The 12995-nt window shown below is 34.5% G+C and overlaps 1 pseudogene; it reads right to left on the bottom strand.

Annotated features, from left to right (window-relative positions):
- Positions 1-669: 669 nt before the first annotated feature.
- On the bottom strand, positions 670-924 carry LOC131415569 (KANTR integral membrane protein-like; annotated as a pseudogene).
- Positions 925-12995: the final 12071 nt, after the last annotated feature.

The raw sequence follows: 12995 nt of genomic DNA, 5'->3' as shown, positions 1-12995 counted from the left end.
AGTACACAAAGGAATATCCAAGTCAAATTGTTCAGACTAGTAATAAGAGAAAATCTTAGAAGCATCCAGAGCAAAAAGGACATGTAATGTACAGAAAAGCAAAGATAAAGATAGAAGATTCTCACCAGAAACAACCAAGTAAGAAGACAGTGGAAAAACATCTCTGAAGTACCAAAAAAGCCCTAAACCCTATCAACTTAGAATTCAATACCCAACGAAAATATATATTTCAAAAATTAAGGCAAAATAAAGATTTCTGTAGACATAAAAAGGCAGAAGGAATTTATCACCAGCAGATCCTTAATATAAGAAATTTCAAAGTCTTTCAGGCAGAAGGAAAATAATACATGATTGAAATGTGGATCTACACAAATAAATGAAGAGCATCAAAAATTGTAACTACCTGAGTAAATATATAACATTTTCTTCCAACTGTTTTAATCTTTTAAAAGAGAATTTACTAAAAAGCACTAAATAATTCACTTTTAAATAACAATTGGGAAGATATCAAGAGGAAATTAGAAAGTATTTTAAATGAAATGAAAATGAAAACATCACATATCAAAATTTGTGATAGTCCTCTAAAGCAGTTTTTGAGGGAAATTTGCAGCCAGAAATGCTTACATTAAAGAAGTTTCAACTCAATGATCTCACCTCTGCCTTCAGAAACTAGAAAAAAGAACAAACGAAATCAAAAGTATGCAGAAAAATATAAATAAACCCAAAGTAAGCAAATAAAAATATAAAAAAGATCAAAGTAGAAAACACTGAAATAGAAAACAGAAAACAATAGAGAAAAATCAATTAAACCAAAAGCTGATGTTTTGAGAAAATTAATAGAATTGATAAACTTATAGTCAGACTGATCATGAATAAAAGAGAGAAGACACAGATTACTAACATCAGGGATGAAAGAGATGACATCAATGAAGATTATATATAAATTAAAAGGATAATAAGGGAATATTTTCAACAACTTTATGCCAACATATTCGACAACATAGATAAAATGGACAATTCCTTAAACACTATTATCAAATCTCACTCAATAAAAAATACATACATCTATTAAAAATTTGAAATCATATTTGAAAACTTTACCACAAAGATAATTCCAGCCCCAAACAAAGAGATTACAAAAAAGAAAAGTACAGAATAATTTCTTCATGAGCATAGACATGAATATTCTAAAGAAAATTTTAGCAAACTAACTTCAACATTATTTAGGAAGATAAATACCTCATCATCAAATGAATTTTATTCCAGGAATGATTTAACATTTGGAAATAATCAATGTAATTCACCATATTAATAGATTAATAGATTGAAAAAGGAAAAAACAGGTTGCCTTTTCAACAGACGCAGAAAAAGCATTTGACCAATTCCAACATTCATTTCTGATAAAAACTCGCAGCAAACTTCCTCAATCTGATTAAGGCCTGTACAAAAATTTCACAGCAAACGTCATACTTAATGGTGAAAGATTGAATGCAGTTTCCCTAGGATCAGTAATGTGACCAGGATGGTCACTCTTACCACTTTCAATCAACTTTGCAAGGCGAGTTCTAGCCATATTTTAAACCAATACACGAAAAAGAATCCAGATTAGAAAGGAAGAGGTAACACTCTTCATTCATCGAAAACATGATCATCTACTTAGATATCTGATAGGATCTACAAAATGCTAATAGAACTGTTAAATCAGTTTAGCAATGTTTCAGGACACAAGATTGACATACAAAAATCAACAGTCTTTCTATACACTAGCAACACACACAATTAGAAAATGAAATTTTGTAATTATCATTTATAATAGCATAAAAAATAAAATACCTAGGAGTAAACCTGATAAAATATGCACAAGACTTGAACACTGAAAACTATAAAACAGTACTGAAAGAAATTAAATAAGACCCAAATAATTGGAAATAAATATCATATTCATGGGTCAGAAGATATAATATCGTCAAGATTTCCATTTTCCCCAAATTGATCTGTTGATTCAACACCTAGTCAAAATTCAACCAAGTGTTTTTGTAGAAGTTGACAAGGTGATTTAGAGTTTAAATGGAAATGTAAAAGATCTATAATAACATAAACAATTTTGAAAAAGAAAAATCGAAGTTGGAAGACTAACATTACTTGATTTCAAGGCTTTTTATTAAGCTGCCATAATCGAGACAGCGTTATAGTGATGTGAGGATAAACAAATAGATCAATGAAATAGAATAGTGAATCTATTAATGGGCCCATATGTATAAGAAGAGCTCATTTTTGACAAAGATGCAAAGGCAATTCAGCAGAGAAATACAATCTTTTCAACAAATGGTGCTAAAACAACTGGGTATCCATACGCAAAAACATGAACTGCAATCCATAGCTAGTACCATATGCAAATATTAACTCAAAATTAATTATAAAAATTCATTTAGATTTTCTAAATCTGAAACAAAAACTGTAAAACTTCTAGAAAAAAACAGGAGAAAATTTTTTGACTTTGGATTAGGCAAATATTTCTTAAATATGACAACAAAAGCACAATTCATTAAAGGAAATACTGACAAATTGTACGCCATCACAATAAATAAAGATCTGCTCTTTGAAAGACACTGATAAGAGATTGAAAAGATAAGCCAGAGACTGAGAGAAACTTAACAGTAACAGTAACAATAACTCAACTGGGAGAACTCAATGACAAGAGTATAAATAACCCAAAAGGTTAGAAAAAAGGTTGAATGGATACTTTACTGAAGAAGATATAGAGATGACAAATAAGCATATGAAAAAGATGCTCAACGTCATTATTTATTAGGAAAATGCAAATTAAAAGCAGAATGAGATATTATTATATACAGTAAAATGGCAAACATTAAAAAAATTGACCATACCAAGGGCTGACGAGGCTATGAAGCAACTGGAATTCTCATAGAGTGCTTGTGGGAATGTAAAATGGTACAATCACTGTGGAAACCAGTTTGATATTTTATTAAAAATGTAAACGTATCATCCATATGATCCAGTCATTACATTCTCAGAGAAATGAAAACCTATGTGCAAACAAATACTTGTATATTAATGTTCACAGGAACTTTATTTACAATACTAGTGCCAAACTGGAAACAACCAAAATGTTCATCAATAGGTGAATGGATAAACAACTTGTGATATATCTATACAATGAAATTCTATTCAACAACAAAAAGGAATGAACACATGCAACAATGTGGGTGAATATCAAAATAATTATGCTGAGTAAAAGAAGCCAAACGAAAAACAATATCTACTATATGATTCTATTTATAAAAAATTCCAGACGATCAAACCTCATCTATCAGAGCATATACATGGTTGCCTGGGGATGAGAAAGGTTGGGAGGGAGTGATTCCAAAGGGGCATGACGAATGTTAAATATATTAACTTTCTTGATTGTGGTGATGGTTTCTCAAGTATACACATTTGTCAAAACATAAAATTAAACACTTTGACTAAATAGTTAATTAGACCTCAGTTGACCTGTTAAAAAATCGTTATTGAAATTGGTTTGATTTATTGCTCTTTCTTTTTTGTGTTCTTTAGACACTTGGAAAGTCAAAAGTTTGTATGCTTATTTTCGGAGTTCACCCTTAAGAGGCCTTGCCTTTCCAAGCTTATCAGAAGAATCCAAGAAGAGTTTATGCACAGAATCACTAGTCATTCTCACTCTTCTCTGTTGCTTAATTTTTATTTGTTATTATTAATGTGCCACATTTTGCGCTAAGTATTTTATTTACATACTTTTATTTAATTTTCTTCTACCTGTCTTTTTTTCCTTGACTATGACTCTCTGCTTAAGTTATTTTCCCCAGTTCTTTAGATAGTATATAGCCAACAATATACATAAAATTTAGGGTACTTTGCTCACCTAACTTTTCCAGGCCTAAGGGTTAGGTCAACAAAACAAGGTTTGGATTTCCTAACAATTATTTTACAAGAAAACCAATCGAGAAAATATTAACTTGTGAAAAAGGAAGATAAAGATAGGATTGCAAAATATAACTTTATTATATTACCTAGAGAGTAATTTAGCATATAGAGATTTCTGGACACATAAATCTGTATCTCTTTTCTGTTCTCATTTTCACTTACTTCTAGTAAGTCTTCCAAAGTGAAGGATTATTGTTATTAGTATTAGCTCTTCCCTTCAATGAATTTTGGCACCTTTTCCTGTTGCTCTATATTAGCATTTGCTTTGACTTTTATTAACTGTCCATGTGGCTTCTAATCATTTGATATTCTCACTTTGGTAACCATGTACCTCACATCTGCTTCTCTTTCTCCCTATTGCAAATGTACATCTTCTGTTTACATTCTGAGTGTCAACTGTAATTATTTACCTTTTGGTAGTATATATTGGTGAGTATAACCTAAATCAGTTGAATTTATCAGTTCTTCCCAATTCAGGTTACACTTGCTATTTCTCCTGGGGTTCTTTGAAGATGTATTCAGATATCCCCCAATTTGAATGGAGCATGAGGATGGTTAACAATAAAAATCAAAATTTTTATGTAGAGAAACACCAGCACTCATATATAATTATCACGTCATATTCCCAGGAAAAATCTTAGGGGATATTTTGCTTTTACTGATTGGTTAAATCCACCAAAGCAAGCAAAATTGTTTATAAATGTAGATAGAACTTTATTTCCTTAGAGTTTAATGTGAGGATGGTACCCAGGTGAACAGTAAAAACTCATGTGAATTCTCTACTTTACCTGCACCCTGTAAGTATTGATGAAAGCCATCAATTTGACGAGAAGTCATCCAATGCAACTTAGTTCACATTTAGTTTTATATAATAATATAGAAAATTTCATCTACAGATCTCTTAGCATTTTCGAGGTAGGCATATGATTGGTGATTGGTTATTTCAAATCTCAAGTGATAAATCTCAGTAAGAACAGCATTAATGAATCTAACTGAAAATGATCACTAAGTGAGGAAAGTATGCTTGCACCACACATCCCCATAGTAATTTCTTGCTATTTATCATCTGGACATTTCCATCATGGTCTAAATATCATCCCAGAATTGGGCCAGGCAATCTAGTAACTCTGATTTTGAAATCGTTTAATTCCAACAAGTAACAACAATCCCCAAATTCTATTCATGGAAAGTGTCTTTTAAGCTGCTTTTATATTTGTATATTGTCATTCTAATACCAACACCCATTTTACTGGTTCTTTTGGATTCTGGGTTTGTGTCAAATGCAAGTGAAAAAAAATACCTCAATATCAAGAAAAATTATGTAACAATGATCCCAAAAGGCACTAAATATAAACCAAAATGATTTAGTGGATTACTCAATAACAAAGCTGCCCTAAATAAGCCAGTATGAATGAGGAAGATTATTAAGATATTATCTTAACAAATATGATGCTAAGTCAGAAAGTCCATTGAGGCATAGGTTCTAAGTCAGCCGTCTTTTATCCTCACCAAAATTTAGCTAGTAATTACTACTTTCAAAACATTTACATTCAAATGTGATCTATACAAAGTTGGAATGCATCATTGGCAACGAATATATTAAAATAAGCTACTAGGTTCACTAACTTTTGTGAAGGCCTTAGATTGAAGCTGCTTCTGCTGTCTTTGCATACATTTAAAACTCAGGTAATTTTCCTCCCCTCTTCCCCATTTTGGCCTGCATATATCTGCATACTTAAAATTTTAAAATGAGTACTTTAATGTAGCATGTATAGACGAGACAAGGCTCAGCGTAAGCTTGTGTCACTGCAAAATCATCAATTGTAGGATAATCCATAAAAATGTAACACGCTGGTTACTTTTTATAATATTGAATTCTATTTAAGGCACTTAAATTTTGTGGCATTTCTTTCTGATGGATTAATTATGAAATTGCTTTAAATACTCCCGTGGCAGGATGACTTGATTAGCTAGGCCAACTTCACTTTTGATCTCTTTTGTCATTATAAAAGCAGGGATGGTTAATATTTGTTTTCTCAGCCTACCTTACAAGTAGAAGTAACCATGTTACATATTTTTAGACAATGAGACATAAACAGAGTTTTTTTCCTAAAAAAAAAGGGACAAATCTTGTTGCTACATACTCTCCTCCCTTCTTCCTGCCTTGATTTGTACATGCTGAATGGGGCTGCAGCAACAATCTTGTCACTATGAGGCTGGGCAACAAAATGTGCATGAAAGATCAATGTGCTAAGGATGGCAGAACAGAAAGACATGAAGATCCTGGGTCATTGGTGGCGTCGTTGAGCAACTGCACCTCAACTTGCTCTTCCAGACTTCTTGCAATATAAGATAAATATCTTTATTACTTAGGCCTTTCTTGGTTGGCTTTTCTAATACTGCAGGCAAAAATATTCCTAATTAATACCGTCATTTGAATTTTTTAAGAAATCCTACTCATGAAATTTCAACTTACAAACTTTCTTTCACTTGAACAAACTATGCCTCAGAGAAAACAAGATAACTATTCATCAACAGATAGAGTAAGTGGTCATACATGGTTATTTTAACATGGGACATAGAATGATTTATTAGTCAAGAATATACTTGTTCTGTTTGTGCTTAGTTTTGAGGTGTAGCATATTTGATAAATGAAAAAGCAATGAGTTACTTAAAGTGTTAGTTGGGAAGGCATATTACAAGAAAAAGAATTAGAATAATGAAACATAAAACTGGTGAGACATTAATAAATGTTGTACGAGGTTAATGGAATAAATAATTTTATAGCAGAAATGACTCTGAAGGACAAATGGCAAATCATGAAAGAAAATAGAAAAAAATGACTAGGTAAATTAAAAAAAAAATTCTCTTGTGTATGTACCAGAGATTTAGCATCAATGTTGGATGCCTCTCAAATACAATTCAATTCAGGAATAAGATTTGGAATTGGCCTGAGAGTGTGGTAAAATAGTGCTGCTGGAAATTTGTTACAAGTTAGGGTTGATTCACAAATTCAAGGCCCATTTGAATGTTAACTATATCAAACCATGGCAGATATGGTAGCTGCAAAATGGTTTACTTCACCCTTTAAGTGATAAAAGACAGTGGGTATGCATTATTTACCCTTCTTTCATCCTACTTTGTGGAACTTTTATGTGATAACTGGAGCTCTAGGGGCCATCTTGGATCATTAGGGTAAAATCATACTGTAGGGGCAGGCCCGGTGGTGCAGTGGTTAAATTTGGGGCACTCTGCTGCGGTGGCCCGAGGTTCATGTGTTCAGATTCCAGACCTACACCACTCATCAAGCCATGCTGTGGTGCCATCCCACATACAAAATAGAGGAATAGGGGCATAGATGTTAGGTCAGGGCCACTCTTCCTCAAGCAAAAAGAGGAAGATTGGCAACAGGTGTTACCTCAGGGCCAAACTTCCTCATCAAAAATAAATAAATAAATAAATAAATAAACTCATACTGTAGGACTGAGTGTACTGTGAGTTTGCAAATTTAGATACTGCTATTATAATTCTGACTCTCTCTGTCTCTGTCTCTCTCTCTGAACTTAAAATGAGAATAGTGTTGAAATCTGTTTTTTCGTGTGTGTGTGTGTGTGTGTGTGTGAGGAAGAGTAGCCCTGAGCTAACACCTGTTGCCAATCTTCCTCTTTTTTTGCTGAGGAAGATTGGCCCTGGGCTAACATCTGTGCCCATCTTCCTCTACTTTATGTGGGATGCCGCCACAGCGTGGCTTGATGAGCGGTGAATAAGTCCACGCTGGGGATCTGAACCTGTGAACCCCGGGCCACCAGAGGCGGAGCACGTGAACTTAACCACTACACCGCAAGGCCGGCCCCAAAATCTGTTTATTTTTTAAACACACAGAAAAGAGTTCATTATGGCTGCATCTCAAGACACTGATTTGTCCGGACCAATCTCAGTTGTGGTGGATCTAGCCTCAGAAATTACTCAATTACCCACTACTGTAACATTTGGTAGAATCCTCACTAATTGGAGATTGACCGATAACTCACATTAATGTCTGTCAACTGAAGAGTAAGTAGCTATAAATGTCTGCCACTAGTGAAAGCAGGTTAAAAAGTTAGGTGAATATGCGAATAGCTTTGTGCACACTGAAGAACGTACAATGGTAGTAACAGCATCAGAATTGTGTCAACTACTCATAAGCACGTTTCAAACTGTTACAAATACACCTGTGTTAAAATTCTAAACATTATCTGCCTGTTCAGTGAGTCCTGGTTGTCTGCACAGCCATCTGGAGGTAGCTGAGGGGGAGGAATGAAAGCAAAAACTTCCATGTGGATATTTGTGGCAAAATCCTAGTTAATAAACTTTATTTTTACCTTGCCTAAGTCTGTTCTTATAATTCAGATTTTATATTAGGAAAAGTATTCCTCTCAGTTATTTTAGAATCCTTGGAATCTCATTGCTCAGCAATCACTCCCAAGTAACACATTTACCTACTAGAAAGTTTAGTATATGGAATTTCCTCTTGTATATAGGTCTTCCATCCTTAAGAATTTTGATTCCTATACCTATGAACTGTAACTCAGTTCTGTTGGTGATAACCAGCAAATGAGGCAAGATTAGCATCAAGATGAAATCTATAAAGCAAATAGCCCAATAAAATAAGACTGTTAGAAGTGGAGCCCTGGGATCAAGGTAGACATGGGAAAGGATACACATATATTCCCGTATGACTTAAGTAGGAGAAACTGAGATGTTTAAGAGAGCTTGATAGAATGTGTTTTGGCCTGAAGTCACTCAGCTAGGACAATCACTCTGTGTTCTAGGGGAGGAGAAAGAGAACTGAGAAATCTGAAATAGGGGAGTGATGCCACTCTGTCCCTAGGACTATAGTAGGACACAGGAAGTATGGCCTTCAAATTCTCAAGTCAGAGAGTCGTTAAATATTGATGAAGACAAAAATGGGGAAAACATCTGCAGTTATAAAAATATTATCTACAACAACTGAAAATGTATGAGTATATTGTTAAAAGTGAGAGGGAACGAGATCTTAAAACAAATTTGGTCATCAAAGGTAAGTAAATTGAAATTGATTATACAGTATTCATTAACATTAATTTAAGATATATAAATTGGCATTTGAAAATTGGTAGGGTCTTAGTGTGTTTTTTTTACTGTGCTATATTAGTGAATATAAACTTTCATCTATATTTTAAACATTTATAGACTTCCATAGGTATACTTGAAATCTTTAATCTTCTAACCCTATTTTTCCCATAGGGTACTAAGTTTCTCATTCAGAAATTCTCCTACCAAAAGATTGTCAGAAACCCAGTTCTTATGGCTGAGAAAGAACTGATACTACCAACTTGGAAGCATCATGTATTCCTAAATAAAATACATCCATGTTAAAAATGAAGGACTGACATATATTCTAATACATATATTTTCTTTGTATTATTTCTTGCTCTGGATTATCCAATATTTTCCCTAATTAGCTCAGAGAGAGGAAAGCTAAGCATGCTAAGGCCGACCTATATATGACACTTCCAAGTGAAGCTTTTAAAGTAGGTTCCCTTTAATAGCAAAAACTATTCTGCTTAAGTCTTCTATGACCATTCTACTTAGGCTAGAACCTGTTTGCTTAATCAGTGGATAAAGTCTTAAGTGGCCTTTTAAAAAAAAAAGTCAGATTTTGTTTTGGTGGGGAGGAGGGGTAAAAGAAGACAGAGCTTAATTAACCAGACTGACAGGCTCCATAGATCTCTCAAGTGTTTAAATTAAGGATTGCAAGTTCTTGAAACTTGACAAGCCAGGCAGGATTGTCACCGCTGCTGTCTGAAGCAGAGGTAAGTACAGATTAGGCTTGTCCTATCTCTATCATAAGCATTTTGCCAGGATCTAAGAACTTCACACTGTGAGCAGACTTGAAGGTTTTCTTTATTATTGGAAAAGGGAGGCAATAATTAAATTCTCACATTTTTCAAATAAAGATTGTTCATTTAGCAATAAATATTTGCTATTTGGCAGAATAGCATAATTACTGTGTTAAATGTATACACACACACACGTATTCCTTTATTAAAGGCAAATACTCATTTGTACTGCATACTGGCTCTCAGGCTGAGGGTATTTACATCAAACATCGAATCACTGGCTCTAGTGCTTAGGGGCTAGTGAATGTTATTAGCTTCCACCCACCTGGTCAGAGCTTTCCTGTGGAATGAGATGTACCCTTTCAGTTCTTTATTTTCTCCATGTGCATATATTCACAAACATAAATATATACATATGCTTGGAGCATGTTCCACTACATTTGACATCTGGCAAGTCTCCATTATGGGATTTTCGAAGCTTCCAATGGGCAATAAAATGGAATTACAAGAAGGGGGCGAAGATGGGGAGTAAATAATGCAAATTATGGCCCACAAGTCTCTGTCTTTGAATTTAGGCAAGGATCAAGTGTATATCTTCTGTAAAACATCTAATTCTAATCTTTAACCAACTCCTGTTCAAATGCTGATTTCTAGAGGATCAAAAGCATTGGGATATTAGAAATACACCTTTCAGATATTTGTATGTTGATACCTCCTTGCAGAGGAAGCTTTTTCCCTGCTTATATTAAACAATGGCCTAAGCCTATGAAATATTTTGAGGTTTGCAGAATGGGTACAGACTTTATTCTTAAAAAGAAAAAAAAAATCTTTATTTTCAAGAGGAAAAATGTTTGGCTCTCTCTGTCACCTGGCTGAAGAATAACAAAAAAAAAGAGGAAAAAAAGTTACTGTGTGCAGTTAATATCGAACAGCAGCCATCTCCAGATGATCCCTGCTGCATCCAATTTCTGCCAAAATGCTTTCTGTTAAACCTCCATCAAACAGACACACGGCACACAAAAGAAAACCTCATCACCAAGGGAAACTAATCCACCGGTGCGCAATGTAAGCCTGTCAACTTTTTATTATAAGAAGTCATCACTCATTTCAGTGAAGATTAAAAGTATGACTAAATTGAGAAAATCCTCTTAGCCATTTGGAATTTTAATAGAGGAGAAAAGGGGGTGAGTAAAATTTAGACTCTGTGTGCGTGCGTGCGTGTGTGTATATATGCGAGGCTGTATGCATATATATAAATGTACACACAGTATACATGCCTATGTGTGTATGCAGATACATATCAACATTTGTATAGACACGTTATTTGGATGAATGTTGGTAATTGTGTATATAACTTCAACCCCCTAAAAAAAGAAAAGCTACCAAAAATTCATACATAAACATGTAGCCTTGTAGTAGGTTTTCTCAGTTACCACAGACAAACAGTTTCTGATTCAGAGGAGCTTAAGAGATAAGAATGGAAAATGAGTCCACACAGCTTTAATTACATCGCCACTGGCAACAAGGTGTTACAGTGGCAGAATGACAATTGCTTTTACTCAGAGTATAGATTCAGGGTCAATATGCTGTTTCATCCTAGTACACCAGAGCAGATGAGCACCATGTTGTTTCTATGTTGGCCTTGCAATACTCTCTCCCTGCAGGTAAAGTTAGTCTGATGTGCAATTAGAATTACAGGAGATGTATGCATCCATAGTCAGAGCTGGGTTTCACAGATTATGTTGAATGTGGTGTGTTTCACTTAAGCTGTCACTGAAAATGTGGGTAATCTTTTACATTTAAAGACCATAATCATCTTTCCATTCCAAAGATTTCACCTGTGTTAAAGCACAAGTATTTCTCCAGTCAATCTGAATGATCAGCTGTTATTCTTAAAGTCCTAAGTTACCTTTTTAAAATACACAGAGGGCTTTAAATTTATATAACTCCTCCCATGCCTTGGTGTATTCCTTTTCCCCTCTATTTTCACAGCACAGGAATAAGGTTACACAAGTTACACATTTGGTTATTAGTTTCTAGAAGTAATCCTCAACATAAGTCCATAGGATCATTGGAGAACAAACAAGTTATTCTCATCACTTGCCAAGAAGATAAACTACAACTGTATCTTACCTTTATGTAGTTACACAGGCACCCACTGGCAGTGAAGAGAGTTGAAATTCTTTCTGCAAATCACTCAAGACCACGCACGGCCAGGAAACCTGCCTCTTAGAGCATAGCAGAGCAGTGATGCTGACACCTTGGGAGAGGATGGGGAATCTGTCAGCAGTTTCAGCGTCTTCTAGCCCTTTGATTAAACTCTTCCTACCCTCACCCCCACTCCCAAACTAACTAAACCCTTTTGCTATTCAAGTAGTGGTAGACAACCACTGAACTGTTTCTGCTTTGAGAGCCTACTTTACTTTCCATAACCTTCCCTTCTATCCAATGAAAAGCAACTGTGGCCTTTTACTAAGTAAATGAGCAAATATTTTCCCAGTGTTCACCAGGTTAGATCCCCATTTAATTAAACTGGCTCATTATGTCCCTATCTGATTAGCAGAGTAGAATCAATTATTCAATGCACAAACATGGCTGCAGGAGCTAGAGGTGTATACAGAGCTGTTCATTTAATTCCAAGGACACTAATTAGGTACAAAGCAAGCAATAACTTTAACAATTGCAGGCACAAGCATACATGCAGTACAGGACAAGGGGAAAAAAAAAAACAGGCCTTCATTTTCTTAATAAGCTGGATTCTCTTCCCCCTAACAGGGTCAAGAAAAAACAGAAAGCGAGAGAGGATGAAATGTAGATCAAGAAAGCTAAGCATCCAGGAAATAACCCTTGGGATTTGCATATGTAATGGTGTGCTGCTACTTTTGTACTTTATAATCAAACAGTAGGCAATTATCCAAATTATTGACAGCAGATTTCTCATTTCAACTGCAAATTAAGGCCATTAATAAAGCTTTCTAATGCAAAAGTGACTAATTAACTAATGGAATGGAACTCTGAAGCTGTGATATCAAAACCAGTCCACCACATATTGTGGAAACACAGGGGAACTAATTAGTTTAATTATCAAAACAGCTAATTAAAATTACACAGTTGCCTAATTAGTTCTTTGCGTTTTTTCTCTGGTTTAATTGACAGGATGGAGTTAAATAG

Source organism: Diceros bicornis, chromosome 17 (genome assembly GCF_020826845.1).
Source record: "Diceros bicornis minor isolate mBicDic1 chromosome 17, mDicBic1.mat.cur, whole genome shotgun sequence".
Taxonomy (NCBI): domain Eukaryota; kingdom Metazoa; phylum Chordata; class Mammalia; order Perissodactyla; family Rhinocerotidae; genus Diceros; species Diceros bicornis.
Note: the sequence above shows the minus strand (reverse complement) of the source record. Positions and strands in the feature narration are given on the sequence as shown.